This window comes from Dendrobates tinctorius, unplaced genomic scaffold (assembly GCF_039654945.1).
Source record: "Dendrobates tinctorius isolate UK_male_01 unplaced genomic scaffold, ASM3965494v1 ptg000120l, whole genome shotgun sequence".
Lineage (NCBI taxonomy): Eukaryota > Metazoa > Chordata > Amphibia > Anura > Dendrobatidae > Dendrobates > Dendrobates tinctorius.
The window spans coordinates 28,282,513-28,298,813 of record NW_027361788.1 but is presented as its reverse complement, the minus strand read 5'-3'; the positions used below and the strand labels follow the sequence as shown (position 1 = coordinate 28,298,813).

At 44.9% G+C, this 16,301-nt stretch overlaps 1 long non-coding RNA gene across 1 annotated transcript; it reads right to left on the bottom strand.

The window, feature by feature from the left end:
* Positions 1-2,048: 2,048 nt before the first annotated feature.
* On the bottom strand, positions 2,049-8,737 carry LOC141046773 (uncharacterized). The gene is made up of 3 exons (XR_012219654.1): positions 8,376-8,737; positions 7,476-7,642; positions 2,049-2,118 (listed from the first exon to the last, which is right to left on the bottom strand). It is a non-coding gene; the product is annotated as an uncharacterized lncRNA (long non-coding RNA).
* Between the last annotated feature and the right edge of the window lie 7,564 nt (positions 8,738-16,301).

Genomic DNA, 16,301 nt, shown 5'->3' with positions numbered 1-16,301 from the left:
TCATGCTGGAATTTTTTGCGTGGTGTGAACAGGTTTGCAGAACCTCCCCTGGCATGCATTAGATGTTGATTTAATGCAAAATCTGCACAGTGTTGAACCTGACCCTAAAGGATTAGGACACATTTTATGTGGATGGATATGGGTTATGGGGCCCAAGTTCTCCCAGAAGTAGAGGTAGGTCCCTACATGAAACATCTAGGTAATGTATACAGGATATATCATAATTGGGAAAACTTCTTAAAGGGAACTTGACCAAGGGTCCATGGGGAGAAGGAATCAGAGAGCGGCTCTATTATTGCAGCCAGGTATGAGCTTTCTTCTCCACACCTGCCAAGGGCCACCAGTAACATTGACCTTGGGGGGCCCACTTTTCACCTGCATACAAATATTACACTCCCCTCATTCACAATTTTACCTATATCTCTAAATAATAATAAACTGGGTAGTTTGGTTAATGAATGATGAGATGCTGCTTTTTTCTGTACAGAGTAAATCAAGTGAATTATACCAAGTACTGCCCATACAGTGGGGTTAGGGGCCCAAATCTGCACAGGGGCCCACCGGGGGATTCCCCTGTTACCCTGTGGGCCAGTCCAAGCCTACCTGGAATTGTACGGTGTCTTTAGAGGCACCCTACGCCAGGCTAATGGCATTAACCTGTCATAAGGCTATGTGTACACGTACTTTTGAGAGCTGCAGTTTAGGCTGGTTTCACATTAGCGCTTTTTAAGCGCACGCACGGCCGGGGGTAGCTCCGCCCCCGAGCCGGCTCTCTGCCCGGCGTGCCCGCCCCTTGCTTGTAGCGCCGCCTCCTAGCGCACAGCGACGCCTGCGATCGGCGCACCCTATCTTTAGCATAGGGTGCGCAGATCGTGCGCAGGCCGTGCGCTAGTTGCGCTTTGACCTGCGCTGCGCACTTTTGACGGTGCGCCGTGCGCGCCAAAATCAAACTTTTCGGATTTCGGTGTGCTCGGCGCACCGTCAAAAGTGCGCAGCGCAGGTCAAAGCGCAACTAGTGCACGGCCTGCGCACGATCTGCGCACCCTATGCTAAAGATAGGGTGCGCCGATCGCAGGCGCCGCTGTGCGCTAGGAGGCGGCGCTAGGAGGCGGCGCTACAAGCAAGGGGCGGGCACGCCGGGCAGAGAGCCGGCTCAGGGGGCGGAGCTACCCCCAGCCGTGCGTGCGCTTAAAAAGCGCTAATGTGAAACCAGCCTTACCTGCGGATTAGCCTGCGGTTTAGCCCTGCAGTTTCACACCTCATAATGGAGGTGTGAAACTGCTGCGGATTCCGCACAAAGAATTCACATGCTGCGGATTGTAACCCGCAGCAAATCCGCGCGGAAAAATCCACAGCATGTGCACAGCGTTTTTGGTTTCACTATTGAAAACAATGGTACTGTACTACACAGCAGAAACTGCTGCGGACCCGCAGCAGAATCCGAACCGTGTGCACATAGCGTAAGGCCCCCCACTTTTCTTTACATAGGCTCCATGGCAGGTGTGACCCATACATGTTTCCTTAGAGTATGACTGTAACCACCAACGTGAGCCCCATGCCCAGAGTCGTGATGCCATTGCCATGAAGCAGACCACGAACAGGACCCATCTTTGACGTTGTTGGTTATGTGCAGTCCAAGACCAAAAAAGCCAATTCTTAATTTAACAGCTAAAATGCATTGATCCAAATCATAACACCGGACACCTCTTTCCCACCCTGGCACCATTTGCCAATAATCGTCGTACGCCATGTACGCGCATTTGTTTTTTCGGTCTGTAAACATTCCAGGCAGACCATTTTTAATGTGACCGCATCCTCTCCCCGTGATCGGACGAGTTTGGGAAGGGCTTGGTTCCTGCTGCCGTTTAATCTTCCTCACAGCTGGATGGGAGCTGTGCAGACACACAGTCTGCGCCAGCGTCAGCTCATCTGGAGGACAGAAGTGCCGAGAGGCAAGCTGCAGGATGTGATAATCACAGCTCTCATCTACCGGGAGATCATTACTGTGCACCGCGAATAGTTTCACTTCATTTTTTTTTTTCCAACCTTGTCTACGTGTTGAATTCGGTTTTGCTCCTGTCCTTTCACTTCGGAGCCCAGCCACGAGTATAATTATACCTACGAAAATAAAGGTGCATTTAGACATAGATGATAAATGGGAACGAGCTTCTCCGTCTATAACTGCCGATAAATGACTGCCGATCGGCGATGTACAATTATTTGAGGTGCCGACTAGAATGCTATGTGCACAGAACAATCGTTAATGTGATCGTTCTGTGCACAGAGAATGTTGCTGCCAATAATGATTTCAATGCCAGCATGAATGATCCAGTTATCTGACGAACTAGCGTTTAGCTGATAATCAGATGCTCTGTCCTGGTCATCAGAGTGTAAATGGACTTTAAAATTGTTATCGGCAGCACATTGTAACGTGTAAACAGGACGTGTGCTGCCGATAACATAATATTCTAGGGGAATATGTACGCATGTACCAAGACTAAAAGTCATAACCCAATCCCAGGAGGTCCAACTGTGGGGATTCCCACCTATCCCAGGAAAATGGTTTTGAAGAGCCATGTCTAAACGTTGAGGAAGTCACGCATGGGCACCTCCACTCCAATCATTGTTATTGTATCGCCGAGCACCTCTATGCCAAGGGGCAGATGTGTGGTTTACTAGACGGGCATCATTATAGGCGTAGTGCATTTGCATTACCAGGTCTTGGTAGACAATTAAGAAGACAGTACTGTCTTGAGCAGTTACTGCGGCCACCACAGTAGGAATGGAGGAGAGTGGTTCACGCTTCAGCACGTCTTCAATTTTGTGTATGAGAAAGGGGCTGGCTAACTGCTTATTTCAATAGCAAAGCCAGACCCCTTCTCTGTCACAGCGATATGTAGACAGAGAAAAGGACTGTCTTAGCTATAGCAGTGATGCTTAACTTTAACACCTTCCTGACCCCTGACGTACATATGGAGTGAGTGCCGATTTATGAAGTTGGGTCCAACCCACACAGGGCAGATGCCGGCTTTGCTAGTGCTTTAAGAGAATTAAAGAATAAAGTGAAAACGTTAAAAAATAAAAAGTTAGTAAAAAAATATTTTAAACATGAAATGTATAAAAGTTTTTTTCATCTCCCAAAAAATGTGCATATGTATATCTATATCTAGCTATCTATATACACATTGCTCAAAAAAGTAAAGGGAACAGTAAAATACCACATCCTAGATATCACTGAATGAAATATTCCAACTGCAAATATTTATTCATTACATAGTAGAAAGTGTTGAAAAAAATAAAACATAAAAATGATCAATGTAAATCAAAATTAATATCCCATGGAGGTTTGGATTTGCAATGATAGTAAAAATCAAAGTGGAAAATCAAATTTTAGGCTCATCCAACTTCAGTGGAAATGCCTTCAGAAAAGGAATTGATGCTCAGTAGTGTGTGTGGCCTCCACGTACCTGTATGACCTCCCTACAACGCATGGACATGCTCCTGATGAGGCGGTCGATGTTCTCCTGTGGGATCTCCTCCCAGACCTGGTTTAATGCATCAGTCAACTCCTGGACAGTCTATGGTGCAATGTGGCATTGGTGGATGGAACGAGACATTATGTCCTAGATGTGCTTGATTGGATTCAGGTCTGGGGAACGGGCATGCCAGTCCATAGCATCAATGCCGTCATCATGCAGGAACTACTGACACATTTCAGCGACATGAGGCCTAGCATTGTAATGCATCAGAAGGAACCCAAGGGCCCAGTGCACCTGCATGTGGTCTAACAATGGGTCTGAGGATCTCATCCCGGTACCTAATGGTAGTCAGGGTACCTCTGGCTAGCACATGGAGGGCTGTGCGTCCCTCCAAAGAAATGCTTCTCCACACCATTATTGGCCCACTACCAAACCAGTCATGCTGGAGGTTGTTGCAGGCAGCAGAATGTTCTCCACGGCGTCTCCAGACTCTGTCACGTCTGTCACATGTACTCAGTGTGAACCTGCTCTCATGCATGAAGAGCACAGGGCGCCAATGTCAAATCTGCCAATCTTGGTGTACTCTGCAAATGCCAATCACCCTGCACAAGCACAACACCCACTTGTGGATGTTGGGCCCTCATAGCATCCTCATGGAGTATGTTTCTGAAAGTATGAGCAGACACATGAATGTTAGTGGTCTGCTGGAGGTCACTTTGCAGGGCTCTAGCGTTGCTCCTCCGGTTCCTCCTTGCACAAAGGAGGTAGTGGTCCTGCTGGTGAGTTGTTGCCCTCCTATAGCCCCCTCCACGTCTCCTGGTATACTGGCCCTGTGACCTGGTATCTGCTCCATGCTCTGGACACTGTGCTGACAGACACAGCTACTCTTCTTGCCACAGCTTGCATTGATGTGCCATCTTGGATGAGCTGCACTACCTGAGCAACTTCTGTGGGCTGTAGAAACCGCCTAATGCTACTGTACAGTACCTCTAGGGGTGAGAGCAATGACATAATACAAAAGTGACCAAAACAACAGCCAAAAAGGATGAGGTCTGTGGTCACCCCCTGCTGAGCCACTCCTTTATAGGGGTTGTCTTGCTAATTGCCTATCATTTCTACCTGTTGTCTGTTCCTTTTGCACAAAAGCAGGAGAAATTGATTTACAATTGGTGTTGCTTCATAACTGGACAGGTTGATTTCACAGAAGTGTGATTGACTTGGAGTTATATTCTGTTTAAGTGTTAACATTATCTTTTTGAGCAGTGTGTATAGAAAACCCCCTATGAACACAGTCAAAATTGGACACAAGAAAAAAACAAATAGCGGAGTAGCTGGGTTTTTTTTCAGTCTTGTACCCCACTTTGATTTTTTTCCCCATCTTTTTTTCAGTACATTATTTGGTAAAATAAATGGTGTTATTCAAAACTACTACTCATCCTGCAAAAAACAAGCCCTTGTATGGTTATGTTGATGGAAACATTATGACTCTTAGAAAAAGAAGAGGCAAAAATGAAAACTGGCCACATCTTTAAAGCAGGATGTCCAGGTTGAAACTTTTTTTTTTTCACATTTCATCTGAGATTAGTCACTCCCTCTTGATCTGATAGTAATTTATTGGAAGTCTGAAATCCACCTCTTATCTCATCAGGTTGTGTTCTGCCCCCCCTTGCTTTACACTGCAATTCAGATTGGCTGCTGTGTGTACACCTTAAGCCCACCAGAAAGTGAAGGAATGGGGCACTCGTAAGCTGTAAGAAACAGATTGGAAACTTCCGTACATATACGAAGCCAAAACAACCTAGAGATGCCTCTTAAAGTGTTCTGAATTGTCCACATTCACTGACAGCAAGCAGAGGTTTAAAAAAAATGGTGAGGAATGGGTTGCATAGAATTGTTGACTTTTGGGTAATGACTAGTATCATGGCTAATAAGAAAGAAGATCAACGCTTCTATCAATGGGATTCCGCACGAGTTCTGGAATTCTGATTATTTCCTGTGAAATTGTAGATTTTGTAAAAACTGATTGGCGACAATGGAAGCAGCTTTTCCATCGGGTGAAACAGTCAGAGGTGTGGCTGGCATAGCCGGGGCTGTAATTTGTACCAGCGCAGCCTTTTCTAAACCAACGCTTCCACACGGGCTCCACGCTGAGAGAAAATTATTATGTTAAGTAAAGTAAATGGCAGGGAAAAGAAAGCGACAAAGAGGGGAATGAAATGTAGAAGGGGTGGAGGCCGCCGGATGGGGGATTAGAAGCCGCTACAGACATTAGCAACACATTTTATACTAATTTAGCAACCATCGGGCATTTTTGTTTTCTGGACGGGTGTATTACAGGTTGTGGTACTATCCAAACGCACAAAATAACTCCTATCCCATTTAGGACCCTTAGGGTGGATAGAGTCATAATAGAGGCCCATAGGCCCAATTTTAATGTGTTATATCCAATAATTGGGGCAGGGTCTATGCTAATTTGTTCCTAAAAGGGGTCTATTTTAAGAGCATTTCCTTACAGTTCTGTCAAGTATGTGTAGCAAAGGACTACTTTTGGACCACACAGGCAAAAACTGCATCAATCTCTGCCACGAATTGCTGTGGTTTTTCGGACGCAACACTTGTACTGATGTCCAATGTGTTTAGCATCCAAAAATGTGTATGTTGGAACCGTGATCATTTGTGGTAAAACCGTGTGCATCACTTATGCATTTTTTGACCCTTTGGTTAATTAAGTCAGAAAATGAACCAAAGAGTGGCTTTCCGTACAGATGGCTCCACTTGTCCATCTAGGCAGATATACTATTTGGGAGTCCAGGAAAGCTCTACAGAAAGTGCAGTGGCGGCCATATTAGATCCATATGACCTAAAGGGGTGTGCTACTCCTGGGACCCCCTACAAGTATTAGAATAATAAGGTGTGAGGGACGAAGAACATGTCTCTCCCCTCCTGAAATGTGCCCCCAGCCTTACATCCACCAAGGTCATAAAAAGCCATGCAGTGTTTATCTTTAAGTCCGGTGTCACACTAGAGAGAAATACGGACGAGTGAGAGGCGCTAAAACCACGCATTACACACGGACCAATGTTTCTCTATGGGGCAGCTCCCAACAGCCGTATATTTCTCGCGTGTATTTTACAGGCCGAGACAATCGCAGCATGCTGCGATTGTCAGCGTACTACGGCTGAAATACGCCAATGCAAGTCTATGGGGGCGAGAAAAATACGCATTACACACGGACCGCATGTGTGACTTGCGAGAAATAGGCAAGACTTCTCCTGGTGACAGGAAATGGGCCAATCCATTATCAGGAAGCTTAGACATGCTAATTAGCTCAAATAGCGCTCCAGACATCCTGGAAGTCAGCCTCCACGGAGTCCTGCATCATGTCTCCACACATCAATGTGGAGATGTTAATCGTTTTGGTCCAGGAAAGGCCCGAAATTTGGAACCAAAGGGATGCGCATTATTCCGACCGGGCCAGAAAAGGGGCGGGAGATGTTTTACAGATTTTGGGGAACGGACTCGTGGGGAGCAGCAACAAATTAGTAAGTTAGCGCCTTTTTTCGCAATTATCTTAAAGGCCAGAACTAGGCTTTTTTCAAAGTAGCCCCTAAAATCCTATACTGTTTGTGGTTATCATTGTTTGTAAGCGAAAATCTTTTCATTAAAGCACACCCTACTAGGCCACATGACTATGTGAAATGTTTAGAAAGATGCTTGTCACATTTCCCAAAGGTAAATTTACAATTTTTGTTCACATTGCAGTTAAGGATGTGATGAGGCGCTGGCGCAGCATCCGCGACCAGTACCGGCGGGAAAGACAGCAGAGGGCCAGGAGTGGGGCAGCAGCACCACCGACCAAGCGCAAATACATTTATTTTGCCCGCCTGGCTTTTTTGGCTCCTATTATGGATCTCAGACCATAAGTACAGACATCACACCACATCACACATATGTTGTTTAGGGTCAGAGCTCCAACCTTTTATTTTTTTTGCTTACATTTCCTAACAGTCAACCAGTCTCCCATCTTGGGCTCAGGGATGACCACTTGATGTAGTCTGGTCCAGATTTGCGAACATGTATCCCGGACTATGCCAGATATGGTCGATCTCCCAATCAAAAACTCCAGATGGAGTGCGGCATAAGAAAGCCCAGTTATGAGGAACCTACAATTTAACAAATGGATAAAAAATATACATTACAACATGCAAAAGGATGCACACATTACATATAGATCACCAGAACAGTGTGTAATTAAGAAGCTAGGCATACACAACATATACAGACGTAACACGGCTATGTAATTTCTACTCAAACATCATAGTATTCTTACTTAGGCTAGTTTCACACTAGCGTTTCTGCCCACAGCGCACGGCGCCGCTAAGCCCCGCCCCCTGCCGCGCCCCCTCCGGTCATCTCCGCCTAGTGTCTCACAGCGCTGCATGCGATCTGCACACCCTATCTTTAGCATAGGGTGCGCAGACCGTGCACTGGCCGTGCGCTAGTAGGATTTTGCATGTGCTGCGCCCCTTTGACGGTGCTGCGAGTGCACCAAAATGCAACATGGTGCGTTCGGCGCTCACCGGCGCACCGTCAAAAGGGCGCAGCGCATGCAAAATCCTACTAGCTCACGGCCAGCGCACCCTATGCTAAAGATAGGGTGTGCAGATCGCATGCAGCGCTGTGCGACACTAGGCGGAGATGACCAGAGAGGGCACGCAGGGGGCGGGGCTTAGTGGCGCCATGTGCTGCGGGCAGAAACGCTAGTGTGAAACTAGCCTTACACAATAGATTTTGGATATATTAATAAGGTAACTCAGCAAAAAAGGGGTCACTGAGTAAGATAATTATTTAGAAAATGAATCATCTACATACATTCTGTAGCTGAGGAATACATACCGTAACGTAAGGAGAAGGCGCTCCTCAGCAGAGATACATTTGCGCATCCTGGTGTCCTGAAAGGTAATCACTGGGCGCACAGTCTCCAACAAAACATCAAAGGTGGAAATGCTCATCCGACAATATAGGATGGGATGTGTCCGAAGAGATGTATAAAGCCTGTGAAAATGGCCTTTATTGAGGCGTTGTCTCAAATGCGGATGCACCGACATTCATCTCCTCCTCCTCGGATCCACAATCACTGGGTATGGCTGGCCAAAGCGGCGGGACAAAACCCAGTTGTACAGAACACGGTCAGTTGGAGTGAACTGAAGTGTGTCTGACATGTTTGCAAACAACCACCAAAACACCAACACAAGCACAGCACCAAAATGGGCAGATTGGAGGCTGCCACCTGATGTTGAGGCAATAAATAGGGTTGCTGATGATGATTTCAATTATGTGCAGGCCTCAAAACCGTTAAATGTCCATTTTGCAAGGTTGCAAGAAAAATACACTATACGGATCAAATACGGATTACTTACGGATGCTTACATGCGCAAAGTACGCGACCACACCTTGACAACGGCTGACATACGGATCACTATTCAGGGACCATTTCTGCGTATTACGACCATACATTACGGTCCGTATTTTTAGACGTTAAGTCTGACTCCAGCCTAATTAAAAAGCTAGCAAAAAAACCTTTGAAGCTCTTGACACAATAATGTGAAATCTTCTGCAGCTGCATCCAGTTCTCTTTTGTCTGACTGAAACACATGGAAACCCCATTTTACAACAAGTCACAGCAAGCTCAGAGGTTTTAAATCTGGAAAATGACCTATAATAACAGAATGCAATATCTTTGAGACTAGCCGAGCACGTAATCCGAATCGGCGTTCCCTTCCCCACGAGCCCATATTATTTAGCCACCTGTAGCACTCTGGATTATGGAGTTATAAAGCATAGTTAATAGGAATTACATACAGTAGGCATATTTGGTCTCTATGCGCAGATAAAATCCAGCGGAATCCAGTGGCGGTACAACCAACCCATTCAGAGCTTCGGGCGCAAAGTTATGAGCCAGCCACGGTTCTGGACAGAAAATCTTATTCTCAGACATGGGAGGAGGGAGGGAGGCAGCCCAGCCCAGGGGAGGCAGCAGAGTGTGGGAGGGGACAGCCTAGGAGAATGAGATAAGAAACAGCTGCTCATTTTAAGCTAAGCTTTAATAATGGCCGGAGGCTACGTTAGCTGACGCAGCCAGGAAAGCCTTTAACTAAGATTTGGACCTGTCACCCATCAGTGCCTCCCTTTGGTCACATACTACAAAACACGGTAATTATAACCTATCTATACCCTACCTTTGTCCTGCACTCCTGACTGTATACCTGTATATTGTTCTTGTGAATATATACCTGTATATTTCAGGTGCGCCTTTTTGGCGATTAAATATAAAATTAATCTTGGGCTGCTCTTTTATCTCGATTCAAGAATCCCCAAGTCCGAACGCTCGGTTGGTCAGTTGTATGCTACCCGGGTTGGTTTCTGACCTGATATAAGCCTGTTGTCAGACAGGGCTTATGTCGAACGAGGAACTGGTGGCAGAATAACGTATTGTTTTAGTGAGGAACTTTGGCAGTGACGCCCGGGAGGTTTATATATATTTATCCCCAGCCTGGACTGGTGATGTATATCCCCCCTCACTGGGAGCGCCTCACTAACTCATACCTGTAAGGGAAGCCTTTCCAGTGACTATTTACCCTCGGTGCAGTTCCATTACTGACCAGAGGCAAGTGGTGGCGCCAGAGAGCCGATCCCTCTGGGCCCTTCTCTCCCGTCCACCGAGCGAAGTTGACGCCCCCCTTTCCCTGCGAGATGCTTCACATAAGGCGCTCTATGTAACCCTATATTTTTCATGGTCAGGGCTTTCCCAGCTGATTCTTAGGAGTAGTGCCAGCTTCTTGTTAAAAAGAAGTGAGAAGATCTACCGCTCCCATTTTTGCCTTCATCAATATCTAGTAGGTCCCTGATAATTTTCACTCTCTCACAGTTGGATCATTCAAACTTTCTAGTAGCCACATGTGGACAAAAACCACAAAATGGGCCATTAATAGCATTGCAGTAAAATCTGCAGGAACCATCCAGCCAAGTAACAAGCGATTTAAGTATTGACGAGGTTTAATCCACATCCGGCCACCAAACCGCTTTTTTGGGAGCAGATCATCTCCATATCCTTGTGCAACACTGCTTCAAAAACGCTTGGAAAACTGTTCATACTTTTGGTGTTTTGAGTGTAAAGTACAGTGGAGGGAGCCTTGACTCATAAAGGAACTGAATTGAAAAAAATCAGCAGTAATAACTTTTGAAAGCGAAACTGAAAAGAGCAAAACACAACATGGAGGCGAGACCTCAGCTAGACTTTCAGGACATGCTGGGGGTTGTAGTTTTGCAATAGTTTGGAGACCACTTATTGTAATTTTTTGGAATGCCTTGTTTTGGGCACAGATTTTAGCAACACGGTGTCTGATGCCAGGTCTACATATTGTGCAAGCGGCAAATAAGTGGGAGCTTGTGGAATTCACAGGTCAAAACAAGCGATGTCACAACACGGAGCGGTCACGGGGTCCGGGGACTCGTGCCTGAAAGACGAGTTTTATTTAGAGATTCCAGGGATTCTCATCTTGTTCCACTAAAAAGAGGGGAACATGTTTCGGGAGAAAACAGGAAACGCTGATTATCCTATTTATGTCTTGTGGGAAAGCTGTAATAGGGTTATGATTCTCGCTATTTCCTAGAATTAGCAATCTCTGTGTCTTTAATATGATAACAAGCAGCATGATGAAGATCCGTTCTGTTATAAGATGTAGCAAAGTTGAGTTTGTCACTTTCTTGTAACCCCTTCCCCCCTACACCATCAATGAACCATAGCACCAGTGCCAGTATGGCAGACCGACCATAATAGCCCTCCATGCACATGTCATTCAATTTCGAGACCGTTGATAAAAACCCTGCAAAAGTTCTAAATTTGTAAAACTTTTCTAGATGTTTCTGGCCGTCACTTGTCGTCTTGTCGATATTCAGTAATTATTTAAGGGACATTCTTCAGTGCCAGTTGGTCTGTAGAGGTTTTTTTCGCCTATGATCAGAGTGGGGTTCTTAGTATTTTCTCGTTCCTATAAAGACCTTCATAATGATTACAGTAAATATGACTGAGCCTCCTTAATACCCGTCCTGGGAGGACATTTCCCAGTAATAGCTTTTACTATAGGAAGTGGCAAGGGTACAATCATAGTCCCCACGATGACACCATCCTGATAATAATCAGCCAATGGATGATATGACGGAGAGATAGAACAGGACGTGCTAAAGTCACACCGTGTCCGCACTGCTGTAATAATGCAGCCTTGTATTGTAATTTCCTAATTTCAGGGAGCACAATCCCGTCTCTTATGATACACTTCTTATTTAGGCCACCCCGGCACAAGGGAACATCGATCGCCTGCCACAGGAAGCATCGATCGCCTGACGCATGCAAGTGTTAAAAGACTGTGGACAAAAGAATTTTGAGTATTCTGTGTGAGATGGGGGAAATTGAACCTAAATGGGAACCATCCCCGTGGAGATTGGTGTGATGGCTGCTGGCACCTGATAGTTGAAAGTATGGGGTTAGCGTTAGTAAGTTGGAACTCAGGTCTGTTTGTTTGTAGGATTCTCACCCTGGTTGTCCACACTTTGGATGGTTGTCAGCCTGCATCGTGGCCCTCCTCATATACAAAGATGGTGCTTTATAGAATAGGGGCTGTTGTAACCTGCAATGGATATTCTATTAATCAGTCAAACATCACCCAGTCATCTGGACGGTGGATCTTTCCCAGGGTAAATAAAGGTACACAAGTGATGTAGTGACCCAGATAGGCCATATGGAGGCGCTGAGGCTTTAATTTGGGCTGACAAGGCTGATCATCTACTCCGGGCCAGTTCTCCAATCTACTTCACTTCCACATAATGACACACAGAGAGGTTAATGGGAGACTTGGAAAGGCTGGGAGCAGTACAGTTATGGGGTATGGTACAGTTATGGGTCGCTTCCTCTCTTTATAAGTGGCCTGTTTGTGCCACTCCAACGTGTGAGAAATGGGATAAATATCTGATCTGGCAGAGAATGGCCACACATCACTGACTGGCAGGAGCTGTCCAGGCACTTTCCAGCCCATTTTCCATCATCTCTGTTAGGAGAGAGGAGGATTGTGTTAACCCCATAAATGCTGAATTAGTTTCAGATGATCTGATATCAGATTAAAGGCAGACCGGACGATCATCTGAGCTACAAAGCCTGATCCTATAGTTTTCCTGGGAGATATTCTGGACAAAGCAAGCACAATCATGAGGAAAACCGGAGAGATAGCAGCCGGCCGAACAGGCTTTCAGATGGCCGAATGGGCGTTCAGATGGCCTGCTATCTAAGGTGCATGGACACCTAATCTGTGTTATGCACCCACCCACAGTAGGTGGCCCTGGTGGAGTACATAGAAGAGACTGTGGTTTTCAGTGGGGGAACGCAAAGTTCAAGGGCCGCAATGTAAAATCTCTACTAGGTCTTTAATAGGGTTGGTCTCCTCATATGCGCCGTAAAGAACCATTTGGACCACCTAGTCTTCTACCACAACACCTTCACTTACTCGTAAGCATAAAACTGTCCCCTTATAAAGGTCTAGGTACTGCCACCCAGGATGAAAGGGCCTTGACCCCAGGGCCAGTTGCCATATCACTTGTTTCTTAGCAGTGCAGACACCCAATAGAAAGAAATGCACAGATACTCGGCACTCAATTTAGGCTGTGTGCCCACATAAGAGGTTTCTTTTTGCCTTTTTTAAGCGTTTTTTTCCATGCAAAAACGCTTAAAAAACGCATACGTTAAGCATCCCATTCTTATAATGCATTCTGCAATCTTTGTGCACATGATGCGTTTTTTTTTCTGAAAAAAAAATGCATTGCGGTAAAAAACGCAGCATGTTCATTTATTTTGTGTAACAAAAAAACACATTTCCAACTATATTCTATGAGAATGTGGATGCTCCGGAAAAAAAAACGTATAGAGAAGGAGTTCGGTTTTTAGTCAGGAATTTTCTGCATACGTGGGTACATAGCCTTAAGTTAGTGGGAAAAGTCAGGTCTGGGCCCTTCTCTCCAAGGGACACCACCGGTTTACCTCTAGGATATGCATTCCATTGATTCAGTGAAATTGTGGCAAACAAGAACCCTGGTAAGCACCATGCAGATAGCATTCAGTGCTGCTCTTAAAGGGAAAAGCACTGCTGGTATCCATAAAGGAGAGGATCTGCTGTTTGATACAACTTTTTTGTGCAATGTAATAATTTCTTTGTTCTCTTATTTTCAGATCTACGTGATGAATAATGCGATATGAAAGGTACACACATCGATGTGGGCGTTGGGCCATTTCCATGGTGATGCGCCTGTCAAACCCACATATTGGGCTTCGATGTTCTGCAGCTGTTATATATTTGGGTCCTGCTGGTAAGCGGTGTCTCATCTCTCTTTTAGTCACACTTCCCACTTCTTGTCTAGTAACCCAAACCAGAGCTGCTGCTTCATCATCATCAACATTATCATCTCTGGACTGCAGGGTAGGGGTAAACTGCCGATTATTGTCTTTTGATTTTTAGGGGTGCACTGCTTTATTTTTCCTACGGAAGTGTTGCAAGCAAAATGAGCATTTTGAATAATTCCTTTCTGTTATTAACAAGACCCCCCCAAGATTACATACTGTGCGGAGACCTTTACGTTCAAATCCAGGGGTCTACAGTGGGTATAGAAAGTATTCAGTCCCCCTTAAATTTTTCACTCTTTGTTTCATTGCAGCCATTTGGTAAATTCAAAAAAGTTAATTTTTTTCTCATTAATGTACACTCTGCACCCCGTCTTGACTGAAAAAAAAAAGAAATGTAGAAATTTTTGCAAATTTATTAAAAAAGAAAAACTGAAATATCACATGGTCATAAGAATTCAGACCCTTTGCTCAGACAATCATATTTAAGTCACATGCTGTCCGTTTCCTTGTGATCCTCCTTGGTTCTACTCCTTCATTGGAGTCCAGCTGTGTTTAATTAAAGTGATAGGACTTGATTTGTAAAGGTACACACCTGTCTATATAAGACCTCACAGTGCATATCAGACCAAATGAGAACCATAAGGTCAAAGGAACTGGCCAAGGAGCTCAGAGACAGAATTGTGGCAAGGCACAGATCTGGCCAAGGTTGCAAAAGAATTTCTGGACTACTCAAGGTTCCTAAGAGCACATTGGCCTCCATAATCCTTAAATTGAAGTCAAACTGAGCAATCGTGGGAGAAGAGCCTTGGTGAGAGAGGTAAAGAAGAAACCCAAGATCACTGTGCTGAGCTCCACAGATGCAGTAGGGAGAAGGGTGAAAGTCCCACAAAGTCAGCTATCAGTGCAGCCCTCCACCAGTCGGGCCTTTATGGCAGAGTGGACCGATGGAAGCCTCTCCTCAGTGCAAGACATATGAAAGCCCGCATAGAGTTTGCTAAAAAACACATGAAGGTCTCCCAGACTATGAGAAATAAGATTCTCTGGTCTGATGAGACGAAGATAGAACTTTTTTTTGGTGATAATTCTAAGCGGTATGTTTAGAGAAAACCAGGCACTTGCTCATCACCTGCCCAATACAATCCCAACAGTGAAACGTGGTTGTGGCAGCATCATGCTATGGGGGTGTTTTTCAGCTGCAGTGAGAAGATAACTTGTTGCAATTGAAGGAAATATGAATGCGGCCAAGTACAGAGATATCCTGGATGAAAACCTCTTCCAGAATGCTTTGGACCTCAGACTTGGCCGAAGGTTCACCTTCTAACAAGACAAAGACCCTAAGCACACAGCTAAAATAATAAAGGAGTGGCTTCAGAACAACAACTCTGTGACCATTGTTGACTGGCCCAGCCAGAGCCCTGACCTAAACCCAATTGATCATCTCTGGAGAGACCTGAAAATGGCTGTCCACCAACGTTCACCATCCAGCCTGACAGAACTTGAGAGGATCTGCAAGGAAGGATGGTAGAGGATCCCCAAATCCAGGTGTGAAAAACTTGTTGCATCATTCCCAAGAAGACTCATGGCTGTACTAGCTCAAAAGGGTGCTTCTACTCAATACTGAGCAAAGGGTCTTAATACGTATGACCATGTGATATTTCAGTTTTTCTTTTTTAATAAATTTGCAAACATTTCTACTTTTTGTTTTTTTTTCAGTCAAGATGGGGTGCAGAGTGTACATTAATGAGAAAAAAATAAACTTTTTTGAATTTACCAAATGGCTGCAATGAAACAAAGAGTGAAAAATTTAAAGGAGTCTGAATACTTTTCGTACCCACTATATATCTATCTAAAAAATGCAATGAGCCAGACATCGTCTACCTACCATGGCTGACGACAGGTTGAACAGTTTTTGTGCCCCCTTCCCATCCCATTCAGTAAGTATTGGAGACAGTGTAGAGTATCTACTCCTGATTTCTCAGCTATGCTGTCATGTATGGCCTCTATTAGCATGTAGGAGGAACATGTTGTCCATGTGCTGTCTCCTTGGGCCACAGAACACACAGGATATGTCCACATGGAAATGTTCTAAAAAAAAAAAAAAAAAAAAAAATAAAGCAGCAAAAATGCAGCGAATTTCGTTGCAGAAAAGCAGCAGTAAATCTGCATTAAAATCAGTAGCATAAATTGCTATTTTGTTCGCCCCTTGTGCAGATACACTAATATAATAAGGTCTGACAATAGCAGGCCACCATCTTAAAGAACAATTACTAAAGTAACTGGTGTCACCCACACCTCAACATAAAACACACTTCTAGTTATTGGACTTATAACACGGGTACAATAAATGTGCAAGACTGATGGATTTTATTAACTAC